This window comes from Cynocephalus volans, chromosome 14, assembly GCF_027409185.1.
Source record: "Cynocephalus volans isolate mCynVol1 chromosome 14, mCynVol1.pri, whole genome shotgun sequence".
Lineage (NCBI taxonomy): Eukaryota > Metazoa > Chordata > Mammalia > Dermoptera > Cynocephalidae > Cynocephalus > Cynocephalus volans.
Window position 1 is genome coordinate 98125832 of NC_084473.1, and position 17823 is coordinate 98143654.

The following is a 17823-nucleotide window of genomic DNA, read 5'->3' on the forward strand; positions in this document are numbered from 1 at the left end:
AAGTGTGATGTAGTAACTCAGGGACAACTATTCTTGAACCTTAAGTGCCACTTTAATGCAGTTACTTTGGTATAACCATGTGTTTTTTTAAGGTAGATCTAGGAGAGTGAAAGGGAAAGCCAGGAACAAATGCATCTCTCTTCACGCTCTTTTCCACCTGCTGCCCTGACTGTGCTACATCTGAAACACAGGCCTAGAAAGATTTTGTGACTTCTTTTCCTCTGTCAGAGATATCATCTGTGCCTTTCCCAGTGTTCATCTGACAATGTGAATTGAAATGCCTCTACATTTGATATTAAGTCCACACTCAGATGACAATGAACCAGGTGGCTTTTGTCCCACCAGTGCCTCATCATTAGTGTGGGGTGATTCTTCTCTGCTTTAGGAAAAGGATTTATTCCCCTAACCTGGTGCCAACTATCAACAACATCTTCATAGTCTTGTGGATTATAGAGCTGTTGGCTGTTTCCTAAATTTATTCCAAGTTCTTGTGGGGGCTTGTAGATTTCAATCTGTGTTTACAAGGAGATGGATGATCTCACTGGCTTTCTGGCCTCTTCTTTTGAGTTTAAAATCTATATGAGGTTGATTTCCTCATCATTACAAGATAATATGTTTGTGAGGTTACTCTGCTAGTTCTGTGATCCCTTGGGTATCATAGTATTTCTAATGGCCTTCATTCTCAGTTGTGAAATTTTATCTATTTATTTATTTTTTGACCAGTAAGGGGATCGTAACGCTTGGCTTGGTGCTGTCTGAACCACGCTCAGCCAGTGGGTGCACCGGCCATTCCTATCTAGGTTCTGAACCTGTGGCCTCAGTGCTCCCAGCACCGCACTCTCCCGAGTGATCCACGGGGCCAGCCTGTGAAATTTTATTTTATATGCTCACTCACTCTCTACAAACCTGCCCACTTTGAGTTGTGGTACCTGTGTATCTTTGCCCCTCTGGTCTCCAGTTGGTGGAATTACTTTTTTTGTACTGCCACTTCTCAGCATCTTTGAAATTTGACATAGTGTTGCTTCATTCCAGGTCTTTTTTTAGTTCTGTAATTTGTTTACTGTATAGTATTTAACTGTGTGAGTTCTGTTGTGATGTTTACTGTATTGTAAAGCACCTCAATCATGTGATGGGTGCTCTATAAATCAATAAATGATGACTTAGAGGCTGAAAAAAATAACAATTGTTGAAAATACTATTCTTTCTCTATTGAATTGTCTTAGCACTTTTGTCAAAAGTCAGTTGACTATATGATTTAGCTCTCCCAGTTCCTGCACCTTTCCTTATAAATTTTAGAATTAGTTTATTGATGTGTACAGAAAAGTTTGCTGGGATTTTGATTAAAATTGTGTTCAATCTCCATATCAACTTGGGTAGAATTGACATCTTAACAGTTGTGAGTCTTCCAGTCCGTGAACATGGTATATCTCTTCATTCTTATTTAGGTCTTCTTTAATTTTTCCCTTTATTGTTTTGTACAGTTCAGCATAGTAATCCTGCACAAAATTTGTTAGATTCGCACCTAAATTTTTGTATACATATTTGGCTTAAACATCAGAAATTTATTTCTCACAGTGTTGAAGAGTTTCCCCCAAGATCAAGGTGCCATCCAATTTGGTTCCTGGTGGTGAGGGCTCTCTCTTCCTTATACCTAATTCCTTATACCTAATTCTTTTATTTCTTTTGATGCTATCATAAATATTTTCAAAATGTCAAGCTTCAATTGTTCATTATTGGTATATAGGAATATAATTGACTCTGTATATTGACATTGTATCCTGCAAACCTGCTCACTTACTTCCTAGTTATAGGAATATTTTTGCATATTCTTTGGGATTTTCTATGTAAATAATCATACCATGTTTAAATAAAGACTTTTTTATTTCCTCCTTTCTAACTTGGAGATATAATATATATATATATATATATATATATATATATATATATATATATATATATATATTCTTGTCTTGTTACACTGGCTAGGATTTCCACTACAATATCGAACAGGAGTGGTGAGAAAAGGTATTCCTGCCTTGTTCTCAGTCTTAGGGGAGAAAACATTCAGTCTCTCACCATTCATTTTAATGGCAGCTGTAGGTTTTTCACAGATGCCCTTTATTATGGTTAAGAAAGTTCCCTTGTATGCTTAGTTTGCTGACAGTTTATATAATACATGCATGAAATCAATTTTATCTCTATACACTAACAATAATTGGAAAACGAAATTTTTGAAATGTACCATTTATAATAGAATCAGAAAACTTTAAATAGTGATAAATTTAACAAAAAATTTATAAAACCCATACACTAAAAACTACAAAATATTTTATTTATTATTATTATTTTTATTTTTGGCCACAAAATAAGTCTTAATACACTTAAAAACACCAAGATCACAGTAAATATGTTCTCTGACCACAATAACAGAAGGAAATTAAGAAAATTCACAAATGTGTGGAAATTCACAAATGTGAATCCACCACGTCTGCAGCAGCCATGGCTGTGTTGGTGGCTGTGGTGGGCCACCTGAGTGGACATAGTGTTTTTAGCGTGCTTCTGGGGATGCTGCCCTTGGCTGCTGCATTAGGACCCAGGCATGCTCTCTTGCCAGCTTGCAGGCAGAGGGGGCTGCCTCTGGAACCTGCCTAAGGACCCTGGTTGTGCTGTTTCTTCCCTCTACAGAATGTTGATGTGAGAAACTAAAGGATACCTACATAAAAATGGGAAAATACTATGCCATGGATTGTAAGACTCAATATTATTAGTAATTCTCACATTGATTTTCCCCAAATTGTCAAATTGATCTATATACATTCAGCATAATCCCAGTCAACATCTCAGCAAGGTTTGTGTTTGTTATTTTGGCCTTGTTTTTCTCTTTGGTTGAAATTGACAAACTAATTCTAAAATTATATAGAAATGCAAAAGATCCAGGATTGCAAAAGTTGCAGTAATCAAGACTGTGTGAAATTTGAGTATGGATAAACTTATAGATCAATACAACAAAAGAGTTTGTAGATGGATAGATAGGTAATGGATGGATGGATGGATAGATATGATATAGATAAAGATATAAAGGGAGAGAGGTATAGTCAGCAGATTTTTGACAAAGTTGTAAGGTAATCCAATGAGAGAAAAGATAGTCTTTTTCAACAAGCAGTGCTGGTTCAACTGGATACTCATGTGGAAAACTTACTCTGGCGGTAGAGTAGAGAAAGTATTACAGGGGTCAAGAGCAGATGAGGGAATACCAAGTAGCAAGCTATTGCTTTCAGGAGAAAGGACGGTAGCTTTGCCTTTCATCTAGTAACTTCACTGCTATGAATTTATTGAATAGATATAAAAAATTGGCAATAACCTAAAGGCCTATCAATAAAAGACTAGTTAAATAAATTGCAGTTTATTTCTTCAATAGGGTGATATGCAGCTGTTTAAAGAATAAAGAAGAACTTCATGGAATGCACACCAAGATAGATTCTTTAATTTAAAAAAAAATATATATATATATATACACACACATGAGGGAGTAATTGGACATATCAGACTGTCACTGGAAGGACACATGAGGACCTGGTAACATGAGTTGCCTGAGGCAGAGTCACAGGCTGGCTGGGGACTCAAGTGGGGGAGGCGACTTACTTGTCATTGCATACTGTTCTATACCTTTTGAATTTGGGGTTTTGTACCTTTGTATTACCAATTGAAGTATATGGTAAAAGTTAAAATTTTATTTGAAACCAAAAAATGATAGTAGACAGGACAAAACAATGGTCATGAAGGTGGAGAGGATGAAGCAACTGCAAATTAAAATCACTCTGCATTGTGTACATCTATGAAACATCACACTGCGCTCCATAAATGGGATACAGGGATGGTTTGTCAACGAAAAATAATATTAATTTAAAAATAAAACGAACAGGTATTGAAATGAATTGAACATGTGGTTGTAAGGGAGGGTGGAGCCTAGGATGGAGGCCATGGGTTTTTTGGTTGTGCAACTATGTGGTAAAGTAGCGAATACAAGTTTGTTTTCAGGGGAGGTGGTGGGGGTGGGGTACGCTGGTGATGGGCAGGAGAGGAGGGACAAGATAGGGAGGAAAAAATCATGGAAAAGGGATTGACTATGCTGAGTTGCAAAATCTGAGATGCCACTGAGTAGGCAGTTCGACGTTCAGATGGCTCGGGAGCTTGTAGCACAGGCTGGAGAGCAAGTGGAGGGGCTGTGTGAACAGGTGGGATCTAATTCCGGAATGCAGGTGCAATGACTGACAGCAGAAGAGAACACAGTCTTGCTACAAGAATTTCATCCCAGAAAAAATTTCAAGCAAGCAGAACCCAGAACTGGCCTCAGTCATTAAACGAATAAACACATAAACAAAGGTTAAATTTAAAATGTCCACAGAAAGCCTTCTTTTGTCAATGCTATGTCTTGGTGTAAGAGCTAAGATTGCTGAAGTGTGCATTTGCATTGAATTCAATGAAATTACTTGCTTTAGGAATGACTAAAAATACAACAGTTAAAAGTTGGAAACATTTTATCAAAATTTTGAGGTTTAGATGACAATAGCTATTTATTATTAGCTATCTGTTAATGAGTTACCTGCTCATAGGATAACATTTGCCTGTAAACAGTTGTCTTTCTATTTTCTGTACCAGGAAGTTGTGCATCCACCCAACGTGATGTGCTAAGCTGAACATTAAAGGATGTGCTAAAAAGAAGGGACTCAGGTACCCAAGGAACCTCGACTCATCTATGTTTTAAACAGACGAGGTTAGCTGTACTTTTTGGCTATTGCAAGCTGTGGGAAGTGAGGTGGGCACATGTGGAGTGGAAAGGACAGTCACCACGTCCTGTGTTTTATGTGGACAGGAACAAGAGGGACGTTTCTCACACCCTGCCCTTGTTTCACGAGCTGGTGACAGCCTGCTTTTGCAGGTGTGCCTAATAAAGCTTCTTGGCTGTGTCTCTGGCTAACGCTGCTCCACTCCAGCAGCACAAGGAGGACTGTGATTCTTCAGCCCCATAAGCAGCTGGAGGCTTCTCTCTCGTCCCTGCCTTGGGGACAATCTCCCTGCTGACGGCCCCTCCCCTTGGGAAGGGTATTTCTTCACAGTGCTTTGAAGGGGAACAGTTAGCTCGGTGGTTCCCCGACGTTTCCCAGCATTCAGAAGTTGCTCTGTCTGAACGGCAGGGTCAAATTTTTCCTGAGAAGAGAGCGCAGTGACCTCCAAAGGGGGCGTATGGTGAGGGCTTTCCCCTCCCCCATACCGCTTCCTTCATGAGTGAAATGCATCGCCAAGAGGCAACCACACCGCTGCCAACAAAGTCCCCTACGAGTCCTCATGGTTCTGCTTCGTGTGGGGCGATTAATATTAGTACTAATGTATTAGTCCATTTCCGTTGTTTATAACAAAGTACATGGAACTGGGCATTTTATAAAGAAAATGAAATGTATTGCTTGCAGTTTCTGAGACTGGACAGTCCAAAGTCCAGAGAACACACCCGGTGAAGGTCTTGGTGGTGGCGACAGTGATGGCAGAGTATCACACAGCAAAAATGACAGAGCAGAGAGCAGGAGACTCGTCCTGCTCCCCTTTCAAAGCCCTCGGAACCACGCCCCTGACCACCACTATTAACCCACTCACTATGACACGGTCCTGCAATCTAATCACCTCTTCAAGGCCTCATCTTTCAATCACCGTAATAGGATTTCCCACCCTCGACAGTTACAGTGGGGACTAAGTTTTGGGGGGACGTTCAACCCAAGGCAGGGGGGCATTGGGGAATAGAAGACCTAATCCTCATTCAACATCACTAATGTGCTCATCCGATTCAGAACATTAATTATCCAGACTCCAAATCATCCTTAGATAGTTTCAATAACATTTTAACCATTTTTTTAAACTCTCAACTCTTCAGATAAGTTATCTTGTCAAATAAGTGGACACATAAATAAATATATAAATTTCATTTCTCATCCCTGGTTTTGCGGTAAGTTAAAACAAGCATGCCAAGATGCAAAGAACGTGAGATTCTATTTTCGTTGCTACTGTGCTTATTTCTTTAAAAAATATGTAGTAATAATATTTGATTTGAACATTTGCTAAATGCAGGATAGAAAAGCCTGCTGGAGAAGATATACTGCATGTGTGTCTTCCAGAGGTGACCAGGGGATGGTGCCTGCTCATGCTGGGAACTTGCTGGGAGGACAGGCTGCTGTGAGCCCCCCATGCAGGAACCGAAGGGAACTGGGAAACGAGGAGGGAGAGAAATAATCAGGATATTTCATGGGTGGGAGGGTTTTAGGGCAACAGTCTTAGGATCCCCTCTACAAAAATAACGAGAAGTAGAATAAGAGGGAGAAGTCTAATGAAAGGGAATGACATACTGTTTTAAGTGCACTATCCATGCAGGGCCGTGCCGGGTGTTTTCCATGAATTACCTCCAGGCCTCACCAGCGAGTCTCCTGCTCTGGAGCTCGGCCAGGCTAAGCAGGGGCTGAAGCCCTCATGGCTGAGAAACGGTCCCGAAGCCAGAGTTCAGATTCAGTTCTGTCTGGAGCCACAGTCCGTGTTCTGAAAGCCACAGCTGTTTCTTTAGGAATGACGGGTGACAGGGGCCTGTGCAGAGTCTATTCAGCTACTCAAGAAGGAAACTCGTATGCAGTTTAGGAGAGAACAGAAAATGGACTTCAAAGCCATCAGATCTTTTGATATGATTTCACATCAGGTGTATTAGAAATAAAACGTCCCAACCCATGAGGAGTTAGTGCCATGTTTAGCAATGGGAACTTATGTGGAAGAGAAACTAGAAATATATAATTCTGAAGAGTTTCATCACAATTAATTAAGCCAGAATCTCTCAGAGTGGGACTTGGGCATATGTCAAAGGCCTAGTTTTCTAATGTTCAACCAGGTCAAGAAAATCTAGAAGGTGCCATCTGTCACCAACAGCTTCTGATCCTTCGGTTCACTCAGTGGTTACTGAGCATGTGGAGGAGGCAGAACTTCACCTCTACCGTTTTAGGGTCCCCAGCTTGGCCTGAGAATTAAACTGATATAAAATAGAGTGACAGGAGAAAAGCATCCAGACACCAGTTTTACGTGACGTGAGAACCTTTGTAAGGAAATGAAGACACAAAGACACAGAGTGGAACAATTATGTGCTGAACTTGAATTGTGGAAAAGTAACTAAACTGTGAAAAAGTAACTAAACCACGTGGGGGGCTAGAGGAAGTAAGGATTATGTTAACTAGGTCTGTTTGTGCAGAATTCTCTCGGCTGTGACTCACTGTGGAAGATGCTTCTTTTCTCCAGGACAGGGAAGGCATCTTTCACGCAGGACTTGTCACCTGCTGTCTCCTGGAGGAATAGAAGCGAGTGGAAAGCCTTTCTCATGTCTTTTGTTTCTCAGGTGCCTTTTGCTCCAAATAATCCTTCTGCAGAGTGGAGCACGCCACCCTTCAAGCACGCGTCAGGCCCTGTGTCAGGCATTTGGCTCCGGCTTGGGGTGGGACAGGACAGGGAGGAAGGCAAGTCGGCAAGTCACCACGTGCTGCTGGGACAGTGGTCGCAGGAAGGGTTTTAAAGAGAACATGGGGAGGCAGCAGCAGTGCTTGAGAAAAGAGCCAGTGTCTGAGCTCTGCTTCAGAGACATCTCCGAAAGGGGAGAGGGAGTGGGTGTAGACAGAGCAGGGCGAGTCCGGGGTCCTGAGTGGAAGTGGGACTGACACAGGGAAGGCCAGCGTCCGGGGCACTGCAGTGTGGGCCGAGGAGACCGGGGCTGGGCAGGGCCTCTACGAGTTCACACTCCTCCCCCAGGCGATGGAGAGGGCATTGTACTTTTTGAGAAGGGCAATGATACGATCAGATGCAAGGGTCTGCTACTGACTCGGTTGCCACGTGCAGGAGGGACGGGAGGGCCAGAGTCAGAGCCCCGTCACTCAGGCTGCTGTGCAAGTCCAGATGTGAGGCTCTGAGGGCAGGGAGGAGGCCAGGAGCACAAAGATGGATGGCGAGGAGGGCGTGGACCCAGCAGACGGCCTGGAGTGAGGGACAGGAGTCGGTGTTGGGTGGAATGCCACCGATGCCAGGAGGAGCAGGCAGTTTCTGCTGCACACTTGGGCGCGCTGAGGCGGTGAATCAACAGGCATGACTCAGGCAGGTCCCCCCTCAAGAACGTCGTGTCCACAGAGAGCTTCCCTACCCTAAGCTTCAGCCACAGACAAACTGGATCCTTAGAAACATGCTCTGGTACCTTGTGAATTGCCTACAGGTGAATTTTTACTGCTGGAGGATTCTCTGCCCCTGCTTTCTCCAGCGTGGGGTAGGGAGTTTCCCTGGCCACAGCCCCTTTCTAGGCTGGGCTGCCACACATGAGGTCACATTCTGGGCATGTGGCTGGTGGGCACCACGGAAGCCCTCACAATCTCATCAGTGGCGACGAGCCCAGCCCCTGGAACCAGTGAGAGATGCCTCTTCCCCCATACCATCCCTCCAGAGTCCCCCGCTAGGCAAGCTCAACATCATGCCCACGGTGAGGAGCAATGCTTAAGTGTTCTGTCCCTTACTGCAGTGCAGGTGCTGAAGGGTGACTTTGCAGCCGAGAGGCAATGCCCTGGTAACTGGCACCGCGGACTGTGGGAAGGTGAAGGGAGATGACGTGTGAAGCCCTGGCGTGCCCTGCAGGTCCCGTGGCTCGCCCCCATGCAGATCTGCCTCTTTACCCTGAGTTTTAGTAGCAAGCCTGGATCTCGCAAGCAGAGGATGGTCAGCCAGTGTCTGGAGGTCAGAAGAATGACTCTCAGTATGACAGAAACCAATCTGTGTGCCAAAAAGCATGAGGAGAAGCAGCACAGGCGGGCTCCAGCCGCTCACACGGAGAAAGACTTGCCTTTGATGCCTTCGCAGGCCCTGACATGCCCTGGGGTTTAAAATGCACCTTCCAGCAGCTGGGCATGGAGAAGGGGGCAGGAAAGCTAGTAATTTCTTCTGGCTTCCTTTGATTGTCATTCCCTTTCCCATCCACATTAGCCTGAGTGGCTTCAACATGAGACATTTATCGTCTCAGTTCTGGAGGCTGGAATTCCAAAATCAAGGTATGGGCAGAGCTGGTTCCTCCTCAGGGCAGCGAGGGGGAAATGTGCCTGTCTCTGTCCCAGCTTCTGGTGGCTGGTGGCAAGCTTCAGTGTTCCTCCGTCTGTAGACACGTCTCCCCACCTCTGCCTCAGTGCTCATATGGCTTCTCCCAGTGTGTATGTCTGTGTTCAAATGTCCCCTTTTTATAGGACACCAGTTATGTTGTATTAGGGGACCACCCTGCTCCAGTATGGCCTCATCCTGACTTAACTAATGATACCTGCAGTGACCCTATTTCCAAATAAGGTCACATTCTGAGGTACCATGGCTAAGGACTTCAACCTATGAATGGGAAAGGGTGGGGGACCCAGTTAAATCCATTACCCCGTCCTCTTCCCATTGTCAAGCCATTCACTGGCAGATATTTATCAAGCACTGAACTCTTTGGGCAGCGTGTACCACACCACACACCTAGCACGTGCCAGGTACAGTGCAGCACTGGAGCACAGCCGTGGACACACAGACACGGCCCCTGTGCTCACAGAGCTTTGTGGCACAAGCAGCAAACATCCAGTTGTTATGTAGTGTGATGTGTGCTGTGGTGGGAGAAGCATAGCGTGTCATCTGAAGGACCCTAGGAGAGGCACCTCACTTGGGTCTTGGGGATGATTAGGGAAGAATATTCCAGAGAGAGGGAGAGCATGGGCAGAGGTTGAAGCTTTAAGGGAGGAGTGTGGGGCTCACAGGGGTCACAGTGAGCTCAGGCAGGGCAGGGACAGGGTGGAGGCCAGGGGAAGGCAGGAAGTCTCCTCAGTCACATCAGGGAATTTTGACCCCATTCTGCAGGCAGAGGAGGGACTTGGAGCTTGAGCTGGATGCTCATGCGTTCACAGGAGGATGGTCACAGTGGCAGGAGTGCAGGTGGAGGAATAGCGCAGGAATCCAGGTTGAGCGAATGGTGACCTGATTCTGAATGGGGTAGAGAGATGGAGAGAGCTGGGCTAATTTGAGAGGGAGACTGTGAAAATGCAGGATCACCTGGTGTGCAGGTTAAGGGAGATGGAGACCAGCAGAGCAACAGGGGCAAGTTTGTGGTAGTAAAGAATAAACTCCTTTTAACTTCAATTTAGAGAAAAAAATTGGTAGTTTCTTATATGTTTAGATTCCTGACTCAATGACAGTCTACAGGTTTTCATTTTCTTGGAATTCTTTAAGAGTCATCACTTTTATAACCTATAATAAACTATAATGTTGCCTTGCCTCACACGGGGTGACGGAGATGCAGAAAGGATTACTCAAAGCCCATTTCTTCTGAGCAGTGACAGACCCCAAAGGGGTTAATTTCCTGGAAATCTCGAGAGAGAGAGGCATTCCTGTTGCTTTGCCCCCCACGGATTTGTCACCCCTCTTCCCCTAGGTGATGGAGCTGCAAAGGATTACTCAAAGCCTATCTCTTCTGAGCAGTGAGAAGCCCCGAAGTGGTTAATTTCCCTGAACCCTCAAGAGAGAGGCAGTTCTTTCATTTGGGAAATTAACCACGAATTGGGGTTCTCTTCCTGCATTTATTCTCTCATTTATATAGCCCAGGAAGTTACAGGAAGAGACATAAGTGGGCTTAAAGTTTTAACAAGTTTAACAATAGAAGCTTGTAACATTCAGTAAAAACAAGTCAGATGACATTCCATTAAGGAGATTAAGTGGTCCACCAACAAAACCTTGATCTTAGCAAACATTCCTTTTACAGCAATTTCCGAGTATCTTTACATATCAATCAGTAGCCTGTCTGTCTTTGAGCCAGCAGCCTTGCTGTGTTACAACTCTTTATCTTACAACAGAGACTCAATAGACTGGGGAAAACTTCCTGGTTTTTGTTAGGTCAATATTTGAAACTGCAAGGCTTTGGAAAACCAGGCCCTGTGAAGTACATTTGCTTTATAGTATACTCCACACATTCCTTCTTTGGGAAATTAACCATGAACTGGGGTTCTCTCCCCAGATTTATTCTCCAGACCAGGAAGTTACAGAAAAGGAACGTAAGTGGAGTTATGGCTAAATATAGTTTAACAATAGAGGCTGGTAACATCACTGAAATAACAAAGGGACATTCCATAATGCAATTTGCAAAAGGTTAAGTCAACCCGCCAACAAAAGCTTGATCTTAGCAAACATTTCTTTCCCTACAGCAGTTTCCTTATTATGTTTACATAACAATCAAGTAACTTGTCTGTCCTTGAGCCAACAACTTTGCTGTGTTACAATTCTTTATCTGTATCAGAGACTTTAGCCTGGGCAAAGTTTCCTGTCTTTTGCAAGTTTAACGTTTCTATATGTAATTCCAAAAGGTTAGGCTAAACCTGAAAGTACAGGGCTTTGGAAACTAGGCCCTGTGAAATACATTTGCTTTCTAAATGTTAGTGCTCTCTACAATATAATATAAAAAACTATAGCCTCAGTGGATTACAAGAGAACATACGGCATTTGAAAGCAACATTCAACTTGAGAGGATATTAAGGGATATTAACAGCTGTGTATATTTTCATAAACAGCACACATTTGGTGATTACATCAATGAAATAATTTTACTTCCTTCTGGTTTACCAAACAATTTGTTTTTAATTTCAAAAATTTTAATTTATTTTTTAATTGACCAATAAAAATTGTATATATTTATGGTGTACAACATGACATTGTAGAATGATTAAATCAAGCTAATTAGCATGTCCATTACCTCACATACTTATTTTTTGTATATAGTGAGAACACTTAAAAATCTACTCTTAGCAATTTTCAAGTTTACAACATATTGTTATTAACTGTGGTCACTGTGTTGTACAATGGATGTCTTGAACTTGTTCCTCCTAATTAAGATTTTGTCCTTTTTTATCAACATCTTCCTAATCACCCCCCCCCCCCAACAACCTCTGGCAAACACTTTACTCTCTGCTTCTGTGAGTTTGTCTTTTTTAGATTCCACATCAGATCACACAGTGTGTGTCCTTCTGTGCCTGCCTTATTTCACTTAGCATAACATCCCCCGGGTTCATCCTGTTGTCAGAATTCCCCTCTTTTTTAAGGCTGTATAGTATTCCACTGTGTATATACACCACATTTTCTTTATCCATTCATCTGCTGATGGGCATTTAGGTTGTTTCCATGTCTGGGCTACTGTGAATAGTGCTGCAATGAACATGGGAGTGCAGCTATCTCTTTGACATACTGATTTCATTCCCTTTGGATATATGCCCGATAGTGAGATTGCTGGTTCATAGGTGGTTCTATTTTTAATTTTTAAGGAACATCCATACTATTTCCATAATGACTGTACTAATTTACATTCCCACCAAGAGTGAACAAAGGTTCCCTTTCTCCACATTCTCTCTAACACCTATCTTTCATATTTTTGATGACAGCTATTCTAACAGGCATAAGGTGATATCTCATTGTGGTTTTGATTTGCATTACCCTGATGGTTAGTGATGTTAACCAATTTCTCATATACCTGTTGACCATTTGAATGTCTTCTTTTCAAAAATGTTTTTTCAGTTCCTTCACCCATTTTAAAAATCAGGTTATTTCTTTCGTTGCTATTGCATTATTTGAGTTTCTTATTTATCTTCAAAGATAAAGCACTGAGGTCTTTCAGTCTATACTTCAATTTACTAATTCTCATTTCTGCTCTTAAGCCCTTCTATTTAGGTTTATAATTTAATCGTTATTGTTTTGAGTTCTAGAATATTTGTTTGATCCTTTGTATAGTTTCCAGTTTCCTGATGAATTTCTTCAATTTTTTTGTTAAATATATTGAATTTATGAATCATAGTTATTTTAAAGTTCATGTCTGGTTATTCTAATATCTAAATCGAGTGGGTCTATTTCTATTGTCTGTATCTTTATTTTTTATTTAAGTTCATTGTTTTCTTTTTGCATACCTGATTATTTTTAATTGAGTGCTAGTCATTGTGTTTAAGAAAATTCATGGAGATAATTTGATGATCTGGATGATGTCATTTTTCCCCAGAGAGAATTTACCTTTGCTTCTGGCAGGCAGCTGGAGTAGGAGAATATTGCTTTATCCCTTATAGATTAATTTGATTCAAATCTGGGCTTTAAATCAAACTTTTAAACTTAAATTCTTAATATTTTAAAATTTAATAGTTTAATTTTAAAAATCTGAAGCTCAGGTTTAGTTTAGGTTTGTGGTCTTTCCTAGGCTGCAGCCTTTTGGGGACCACAACTGGAAACCTGGAGTGCTTACCAGGCCCTCTTCGTTGGTGGTCCTGACCTCTGACTTCTGTCCTCCCAACCCTCTGAGACTCCCACAGGCTCTGCACAGCTTCTCAGCCTCCTCTTCAGTATGGACAGATGCCTTGAGGCGGGAATGCGGAGTCAGATGTTGGTTTTACTTTCTGGACTTCTCCTTTGCCTGGACTAGAGGCTTCTCAAGTGATTGCTGCCTGGTAGTACATACTGTTTTCAAACTTATTTTTGTTAAACCCAGCTTTTCTAGTTTTCTAGAACTAGAGGGTTCTAGTAGGTGGGCTGTCTGCAAAAACTGCCAAACTGGAATTCTTTCAAAAATTTGCATTTTAGAGTACTATTTCCAAAATTACACAGAAAGAAGCATGTATATCTTTTTTAAAAATGTACTTAAGCTGTTGCATTTTTTAGAAAGAGGTAGCACTTTTTTCCAGCAAGAAAAGTGAAGGGTTTGTTGAATCTGAAGATCAAATGATATTTACTTGTGAGTTGACACTACCTAATATCAGGGTAAACATATTATTCATCATCCAAATTGAGACTTTTTTTTTGAGAGTAAAAGGACCATTCATTAAGTAGACAGGACACATCAGGAAAACAGGCAAAAACTAGGATTGCCCTGGGAAAACTGGAATACATCATCACCCTACCTATAGCCACCAATTTTAGGACTTACAGCAAAACTTAACTTTAAGAAACAAAAACACTAAATTCAGTCTACTTTAAGATCAACTCCTATTAATGATTTACAAGCAATTATTAAGAAGAAAAGAACTAATGATTTATTTTTCTCTTTACATGAAGTGTGTAATTTTAATGGAAAAAATATTTGGAAAAGTCACTCCACATTGTCATGTGAAGATTTCATGCAATGATAAAATAAACAGAAGTTTTAAAGAAACTTCAAACATTTGTAAAATGAAATTAAGTTTAAGGCCAGGTGGGTGAGATGGGCAAAAACATGTTCGTGTCATAGAATTAGATAAAATTATAAGGAGGCACTGCAAAGGTCCCTAAACTGAATACTTATCAGACCGTAAGCTTGTAATGCCTGAATTGATTCCAGTCCTTTGCTTTTACAAATTTACCTCTAGTTGTCAGAGTAGTTAGTAATAAATTTTCACAGTATGTTGTTCTGTTGGGGAAAAAAAAATCCAAGATTTACCTAGTTAATTTTTAAAGAAGTGTTTTAAATAAAAATATCCTCAACAGCATTACTGGAATCTCCGTATTAATAAGATTTATGATAAAAAGGATTGTAGATGAAAAAAAGGAATTCCGTAAGTATGATTAGCGACACGTGGCATTTTAAGCGGATCTCACAACACGAGCTTACCAGGACAGCAACAGGAGTTGGCTGCGAAATGTGACGGCAGTGCCGTGTCCCACGGCTCGTTTCATGCACTTGTGACTTAATGCTGCATCTTTATGTTTGTTTACTTTGTCTTGACTACAAATTACACCATGTACAGTCTATAAGTGTTTGTGTGCATAAATTTTGATAAATTTTAACTTTTTACAATAGATTTGTGTATATTTTCTGGTAGTGATAAAATAGACTAGTATCTACAAATATTTTATGCATTCATGGCATGCCTAACTTTTAAAAATTAAAAAAAGATATTTCTAGGTTACATGGTTTGTCTACAAGTTTTTAAAAATTGTAGCAAATCTCCAAAAGTTTTTCCAAAATATTTATTGAAAAACAATCCACGTATAAGTGAACCTGCGCAGTTCAAACCCATGCTGTTCAAGGGTCATGTAGTTCTCTGGTCTCACTTCAACCCTTCCCTCCTCTCTTACTTTCAGCATTGATTTGTTTCTGTCCCACGAGCGCCCCCTGCTGATTTGACCTGTTGTTTGCCGCTGCATCTGGAGGCCACCTGTTTCCAGCCGAACCATCTCTGTCTTGAGGCTTCAGGTTTCTGGTGACCTCAGCTCCAAACGCCCGGCCAGCTTCTGCAGCGGGGCAGTGGCTCTGTGCAGAGTAGTGTTCAAACTCTCCGTGTTGCAAACTAGAAAAGTACAATCCAAGACACCAGTTAGAGTTGGGGCAAATCTCATTTAACCCCGAGGTTATCTCTGCTGTCTATTACAGAGAAAATGAGGTAGTTAATGCTTATTATGAACATGCTGGGTTATCAAGGCAAGATTTGATTGGGTTCACCATACTTCACTTAATAAAGCAATAAATTGATCATTATTTTAGAAACTTTACCATGAACAATTTTTAAAAATATATAACAAGATTCAGTTACCTGGAGGGATAAAAACACTCCCCCAAAATATCACCATGTCACAATGATCTTTGATGAATGAGGAATAAACGGATTAGCTATTATTTTTTGTTTGGTGTGGGAAATAGTTGTAATGAACCGTTTATACACCAGATGGCAGAATTGGTTTTCCTTTTTCTTTTCTTTTTTTTTAAAACAGGCTGTCCAAAATACCTGCCTATTTTATATACCCAGTCTTTTACTAGTTGGTCCACATCAGGTCACTATAATTTGGGTAACCTTTTTATATAAGGATATAGCACAATAAAAGGCTCACTTCACCCGAAACCTTTTCCTGGAGAAAGACTGCCAAGCAACCTGAAGGGTAAGACTTGGCTAGCTCATATCTATCTGTCAGAGGAACAGGGTATTTAGATATCTGGGGTTGCTTTCACACTAACACAAGTTCTCATATAGTTCTCAGAATTTTTATACGCAATTATAAAACCTATTGGTCTACCATTCCAATAGTTTCTAAAACTTCAACTACACAGTTCTGCAACCGCATTTTTTGAAATATATGTCTGCCGCTCTGAGCAATTATACAGAACTTACTTGCACTATTCTTCCTTTTTTTATTTGACTTCCTTTTATTTTCCCTATTAAATCCGAAGAACAAAAGCTGAAATACTGAGAATTCTTTTTCGACAATTAGCATAATAAACATGCAATATGCTTACTGTGATAAAACAGAGCTCCTCTCTTATTCTAGCGACAAATTCAGCAGATGCAAGTGTGCATGTAGATTCTACTGCCATACAAATTGCAGAATTTAGCCTCAGATTTCAAAAGTGCAATTATGACTAAAGTTTGGGGGCATGAAATGTTTTAGTTCATAAGTCGTATGTTGCCATTTATGCTATTTGTGAACTCGTGTTAGCACTACTCTCAAACATAAACATCTTGGAGCACAGAGATTAATTTCGCCACCTTGGTGCCCTCTGAAGTGCCTGCTGAACATGACACAGACACCAACAGCGCCGTGGCGTGAATCAGCACACAAGCAGACGGAGAGAATGGGGGCTACCAGGTTGTCACATTAGACATTCCTGAAATACTTAAATTTCATCGCACATATTTAACATTTCTGCTCTTATTTATCCCGTCTCCTAGATGAGATTGTTTAAACGCAGAGCAGCAGGGCTGGCACATGGCAGAACTCAATAAATGTTAATGCCCTTCTGGTCTTTTCTTTTCCTAAGTCTGTGACTAGAGCCCTTGAGAACACTTAAATTCAGAGGATATAAGATAAATGACATAGTCATGTGTTTCTACATTACTGAAAAACAATTACAAATCTAATCTCACCAAAACTGAAACTAATTTGGTTAAAACAAGCCCAAAATACACTCAAGGGACAGCACTCTCTGACTTGGCACCAGCACTGAATTTGCTAATTGTTCCAATTGCATTTCTTGACTGTCAGTCAAGAAATAAAGATTTTATTTGAAGACAAAATAAAGTTCAGTGACGGCATATGGTTTGGGCACTTGACCTCTTCCAGTATGCAGTGTCCTGAGGGTTAGCATGCTAATTTTTTTTTCTGTGATATTTAAACTAATTTATTCTTTGCGTCCAATAAATGTTGAAGAACTACTTTGGGCAGATTTTTTTCCTAGATATGGAAGAAAAGGAACCAAAAGTCTGTGAGCAGCAAAAGGCTAAATTGGGCTTCTTTTCATTCTGTTTTCATATATTAATTTAACATCTGCTGAGAGTGTAATGTTAGTAACAACCAATCTTATTGGCTCTTACTGTGAGCCAAGCATTATTCTAAGCACTGTACCTACATAACTCATTTAATTTTCACAAAAATCTTATGAGTGAAATACTATTTTTAGCCTCATCATGCAAATGAAGATTCTGAGCACACAGGTGCACAGCTTGCCCAAGGCCACCAGGTGGCTGTCAGGGCCCGCCTTCACAGAGCACAGCATTTATAGATCCCCAGGCTAGTGGGGGTCCAATAAACATTAGGCGAGCTGGATTTTCTTTAAGAGCTCCTAGCAAACTACACGTGCAAACTCATCAGTTAAACGCCCGCGGTGAGAGCTGTCAGAGAAGAATGAACACAGAGCTGGGGCGGGGGTGCGGGTGAGGACAGATCTCGCTTACACACGGCATTGGCATTGCAGGGGACAGCGGGGTGCATGGGCGCCAACGGCCACCGGGCGGGGAAGGGCCTCTCTCCTGGGCGAGGCCAAGGGCT